Source organism: Ixodes scapularis, unplaced genomic scaffold (assembly GCF_016920785.2).
Source record: "Ixodes scapularis isolate PalLabHiFi unplaced genomic scaffold, ASM1692078v2 PGA_scaffold2__306_contigs__length_199485367, whole genome shotgun sequence".
Classification (NCBI taxonomy): Eukaryota; Metazoa; Arthropoda; class Arachnida; order Ixodida; family Ixodidae; genus Ixodes; species Ixodes scapularis.
Window position 1 is genome coordinate 18294700 of NW_024609857.1, and position 6491 is coordinate 18301190.

Consider the following 6491-nt stretch of genomic DNA (forward strand, 5'->3'; position numbering starts at 1 on the left):
GACTAACCAAAATCATGAATTTCTCGTATAATGTTCAGGAGCGATTGCTAGAGGGGTATCACCTTAATGGCTATCCGGTGCTACCCGGGCTATAGAAATCGGAGTTGACTGCTCAAAATATTGCACAATGTTACAGCGATTGAATTAATTGCCCTTCAGGTTTTTTGTCTGTTTGGACCGAGAATATTTTTTTTTTTTGCGTTTCGTGACATCCCCAACAATGAAACATAATGTGAACAACGTCGAGCGAAATAAGACAATTGCAGGGAACGATAGAAGGCAGCACCATCCGGCTTGTAGATGTTTATAGAAGTTTTAATTGAGGTGAACGAGCGTGTCGTTTGTCTAGAATTGAAAAGAGCGAAGTCGAGATAAGCCCATTGCCGGAGCGAGTTGATCAATGATTCAACGATTCGAAATCGAGGCATGCGAATGTTTCAGCAATACAATTATAAGTTTTCCTCGCAGCTACGTTATGCACTTATATTTGAAATAAGAACCCAGTCTCGTTGTGACGGTCAACGTAAGATCACGGCTCTCTGCTATTCCGTAGGAGATCGCGACTGAAGGGGTTGTCTTGTGATTTTCGAAAGTTACCAAGTGTTTGCTCTGGTCACGTAGAGAGGATGTAAATATAGTCAGATGTGATATTTATTTAATTAAAAACGCTCCCAGTATTTGTGTAATCAAATATGAACGTCAATACGAAACTTCACGCCAGATTACGCGAGTATGCATGGTTGGTCGTTTCGCGACGTCATATCAGGCATGGTAAAGCCAGAATCGCTGGCGTTGACCTATTCCCGGCTTTGATCAGCATGATTGATGGTGCGTACAAAGATCATCGTCGATGAATTCAGCTTTTCTCAATACCGTAAATCTTGTCTTTCTTAGATCGCAGAATACGCTGTGTATTTTGAGAGTACAATTTGAGAAATTTGGTTCTGTTTAAAATTGAATTACTTGTGCTGCGGAAGATTCAAAATTCGGATATCATTCGGATGATATTCCTAAAAGAAAGGACATTATAATTAATTGTTTTATTAAAAACAAAATTTATACTGGACAATCCATTTATTAAAAACCGATAGAACTAACTTCTTGACAATTTTCAGCTACACGTGGCGGTGGAAATGTGCATTCAACTAAGCGTTGCATATAATAAGATCAAGTCAAGGTTACAGCTGCAAGATATCAGCATTAAGATAAATTAAGTTACGAAAAGTTACAAGCTCGAACAGTGATTCTCACGAGAAGCCTTGCACCCACCTGGCGAGCGTAGCCCATGTTCATCGACGGTACCGCGGTAAGTTCGGTGCGCGCTCTATTCACGAAATTCTGCGAGCACACGCGAGAAAATGGCGTCGGAAAAAAGTATTGATTTTTTTTGTTTTTTTTTGTTTACAAATGCGACCTACTGCCGCTGGAGGTTTCGGTCCTTCGGAAAGCGATAAAGTATCAAGTCATTGCAGCCGCAGTTGCCTTGTCGGATCCCGTGCGCGATACAGATGCTCTCCGATAATATTCTGCACTTTCGGTTGTTATCCGTGCAGCCTATTACCAAACAATGATGTCCCGATGGCCAGAAGATTGTCGTCATTGATTCCGCTATCTCTAATCACATCTCTAATCATAAATACATTAGAAAAAAAAAACGCGAAGAAAGCAACCGAAATTCGAGAAACACGCACGTCCAAGGCCTTCATCCGGGTCTTTCGCTCGTTCCAAACCACTCGCAAAGCGTGTTTCATATGCATCGATTTCGGCCCTGTGCTTCGTTTCAGCTTCGGTCCGAGTACGATCGAAGTTATGAGCCGAAGGGCCAATCAAACAGCGAAAGAGGCGCAACGTCATGGCGTGCTGTCTGCAGTTGATAGGACCAGCCGGTATTCGCAGTCTCTCTGTGCGCGCTCCTCCGCCGACTAGACCTATCAAGCGCAGAAGGCACGCCATGACGCTGCGCTTTTCGCGCTCTTTGATTGGCCCTTCGGCGCATAACATCGGCCGCGCTCGGACCGAATCTGAAACGAAGTATAGAGCGGCGCGATTCGTGCCGTCGCGGAGCTCGTGCCGCTCAACCGCTGCGGCTGGCCAGAGCCCCGTGACGGCAGAAATCGCGCCGATAGGGCAAAAACGGCTGCATGTGAAACACGCTTAACGAGGAAAGCGGCGGCAGCCACTTTCCTCTTTTCTCTCTTTCCCTCTTTCAGTAAGACGGTCATATCCAAGGGCGATCTCGAACTGCGACATCGTTTTCTCCGCCGGTTGTCTTGTGTTTCCCTTTTGTACAAAACTAGACCAATCTTCTTATTCAAGGGACGCTGCAGACCAGACCTTTCAGCACACGTTCTTTTCTTTTTCGTAACTTCTGACATTGTTTTTTTCCGGAAAATTGACGGGCTTTGTAAAGCACGTGGATGAGTCTTTACATTTTTTCGGTGGTAAGGTACTCGCTCGAAATTCGTATACTGTTTTACGAAATAAACTATACCATGACTTTCTTGTTAATTTGTTTCCGGTGCCGATGTATCGGTCCCTTTTTGCGAATGATTATGAACAGGGGCACGAAGTCATAGTTCTAGTGCAAAAAAATGTGTATAATGCAGTCGGCAAAAACCTTTCCCTTTCGATTACTTACCAACACCCTGCCTGTTAAGCTCTGGCTAGGCGAACGGGGCATAATCATCCCGGGGGGCTTAAACTGCCCGTTTTTCAAAGTCTCAAAAACCATTGAACATTGTTTTTTTGAACTACTGGAATGTATCGTGTTTTGGGGGGATGTCCTTCAAAAAACTTTAACGACGGAACTTTTCGTGACACCTCACGCTATTCATATTTTACCTATCGAGTCGCACGAGAGCCTACCGCTCGACATGATTATGGTTCTCGGATTGTTTAGTTTGTGGACGTCTCGAAGGACTGTCAGGCATGCCGAACGATTCCCCAGGACAGCGCGAGTCTACTTTGTTGACCTTGTTGCACAGGTGAACACTGTATACAATCAGAGCGAGTACCCGCCAGTGTGGATCAACGTGCAAGATAACCACACGCATGTGAAGGAATACTCAATAACCACCCATAAGCGCTGGAAGGCTGTTTTTAAAATGTAGATACATTTTAAAGGAGTACATATGTACTTTGCATATATATATATATATATATATATATATATATATATATATATATATATATATATATATAGGGTGTTTTTTAAGCTTAACAGAATTGTTAAAAAAAAGCCGTGAAAGTTACACTTATGCCACTTGTGAAGTTGAGTTATACGGCCAGGGGGACACATTATTAGCGGCGAGATGGTTCGGTGGCGCCCTCGTTCGGTTACCTTTCGTGACGTCATTACCTTGTGAACAACAAGTTCGATGGTGTTTGTAATGGGCATGGTGGAAGCCTGAAATTATAGCGCTCTCAAAGCAACACTGCCAACACCGTCAAAATTGAAGTTCTTACATTCCTCTTAATCCCGTCGATGGACATCCTTTGCTGACGTCATAGTCACCATTCGGCCAATTGTGGTGGGCCGACCACAGCGACGCTTTCGTTCGCTCACGTCGCCAATAGGGGGCTAAACGTGACGATCAGTCCTTTAAATAATTAATATTCGTTGATTAATTTTTTAATTAATGAAAATACTCATATGGTTCCGATTAGAAACTTGCTCAGCCTCATCGAAAACCACTAAATCAGTCATTTTCAGAAAGACTTTCGGCGCGTGAGAAGCGTAGTATTGTACTAAAGTTACCACTCGTGGAGCAAGTACAAGGCTGGGGCTAGATAAGAGACGGAAAAATCGCGCAGGCTCCTTATCGCAACCGCTAGCTTTGTACCTGCTCCACGAGTGGTAACTTTAGTGCACGACTACGCTTCTCACGGGGTCAAAGTCTTTCTGAAAATTACTGATTTAGTGGTTTTTGATGACGCTGAGCAAGTTTCTAATTGGAACCTTATGTCTAGTTTCATTAATTAAAAAGTTAGTTAACGATTTTTAGTTAATTAGTCGATTGATTGTTACGATTAGCCCCCTATAATATGTCCCCCAGGGAGTATAACTCACCTCCACAAGCAACATAAGTGTAACTTTCACGGCTTCTATTAAACAAATTTGTTCGAATTAAAAATGAACAACCTGTATATATATATATATATAATATATATATATATATATATATATATATATATATATATATATATATATATATATATATGTATATATATATATATATATATATATATATATATATATATATATATATAACGGGCATGGTGGCGGGGGGCCGAAGGCGTGGGTATTACAAACCGTTCGTTGTTGCTGGCTGGTTGCTGGTTAGGTGCACAGACATATGTGTATGTCTATGCACTTAACAAAGATATAAAAGAGCGAGAGTAGCGAAGTGGCTTGCGTTCCCGGATTTCGCACCGTAGCGCCAGGTTAAAATCCTAGCCGCAAACCCTTGTTTTATTCTTTCGTTAGTTTTTTTTATAAGGAAACAGAAAGAACACGCAAGTTTCCTTTATTTTCCGCTAGTGCATAGTGTTATTCTAGTACTTTCTGTGGGGTACGCGATGTACGCCACTCTTGCCATAAAAGAGCCTGCCCGTGGCGGTAGGGGACCAGCCTTTTGCCTGCGCTCAATTCAGCTGTAGCGCCTCCTTCGACGCCGTTACGCCTGGGATGCGCGGGACCCGGCCCATGCCCCCCCCCCCCCCCCCCCCTCCCCTCCTTAAATCTTCTATTTTGCTGGGGCCTCCTCTCTCCCCTCCCTCTCATAAAACAAATATGAACATACGGTAATATGTTCCTATTTGTTTATAAAAGTAACGAGAAATCAATGTGTCATTTGCTACAAGACTTTTGTAATTAAATTATGTTACCGATTGCCGCTTCGGAAATATACAGTAGCTATTACAAAATTAGTTAAATAAAGAATTACATAAAAATAATTCGTTATTTGGGAAGGAGTACTTCCCAACTGGGGTAAGAATGCGTATGAAGGTATATTGGCGCCAAATGTGACCAAAATACCACACTGTGTGGCGTTTTATGTATTTGAAGCATAATAGCTATGGTCTGCTCGCCGAACTGTATAACAAACGTATCGCGCTTTTTCTTTATGGAGCGAGTGTGCCAGAATTTATGGCGCAGTCTTGTTAAGTCTTTATAGTGTGTACAAGAATTAGTTCAAATCTAAAAAAGTTTTACGCGATGTTGTTTATGTTTCATTGCTTTCTTTCACTTTTTCGTCACATTTCGACGCAGCATTTGGTGTTTGAAGACGCACTCAGCTAGGCAACCTTATTCCGTCTGTTACAACTAAAGGAAATTAAAGTAAAGTAACAAGTGTACTTTAATTGTATTTAAATACTCTGTTCCACCGAACGCTCTTCGCCTCGTCTCCGGGGCCTTTCAACATGATCGCTCACCAGCTCGCCAGAGCGATCACCCCACATATTTCTCTAATACTCCATACAAGTACAGGTGACTGCGATGGGTCAATATCGATCAACGAAAGCAAGGAGCTAGAGGCTTTGAGTCCTACCTGAAAGTACAAAAAGAAGCCACGACCAGCTTCGAACAGAGGCATTGGACATGACCCAAAGACCCCATTCAAATGTGCGCTCCATCTCGTAGCAGCCGCGCCAATCACCCGATACTGCCATTAGGCTCATTACATTGTCCTGCTGCGCCTCCTGCACCAGCCGCGCTCGGCGTAGACGGGCCGTGTTCGATTTACCAGTGTCGCCTATCCGAAAACATAACCGGAAGTACATTACCCCGCACTTCTCTGCACCGCGTTTGACCGCGCGACACTTTTCTGCTCCGATGCAGGCTGGTGCAGGCAAATCGAACGAGCCGGTTGTTTTGGCACATACTCTGAGCATGTATCGGACACGAGGGCTGCGTTAAGGCTGGTTCACGCATTAGCGTCGATCGCGTTGCGCTGCGATGCGTCGCGTTGTACAGCGCCTCCCCATTGCCTCGTCGTTAAATGTCGCCGTAACCACAGGTCGACGCGAGGAGTCTTAACGAGGCGGTGGTTGCAGTCGCACAAGAACGCAACGGTGTGAACGAGCCTTTAGCGTTCGGTATAAACTCGGCTCAGCCCCGATCGACAACGACAGCTGCGTCACAAGTCGGTAAGGACAGGGATCCAATCGCACGCTTCTTCCCCGAGAAATAGCGATCGTCAGTGTTGCTCTACGAGGTTTTCAATAGGGTTCAATTTGAACGACGAAGCAAGCGAGATTGAGCTAGCCGTGCCCGCTGCCTTGCGGGGCGGCGAGCGCGACATGGCTGGTTTTAAAGGAAGCGCGTTGAAGCCAGCGTTGCCTCATCAACGACACGATCTGTCTTGGAAAAAGACAGAAATAATTGAGCAACGCGGCTGCCGCGCACGTGTGTTGTCGGGCTCTCTGCCGGTCCAGTCATCCGGTGTTAGATAGCGCGGCACACCTTCGAGGCTCCGAGCTCGTTCGGC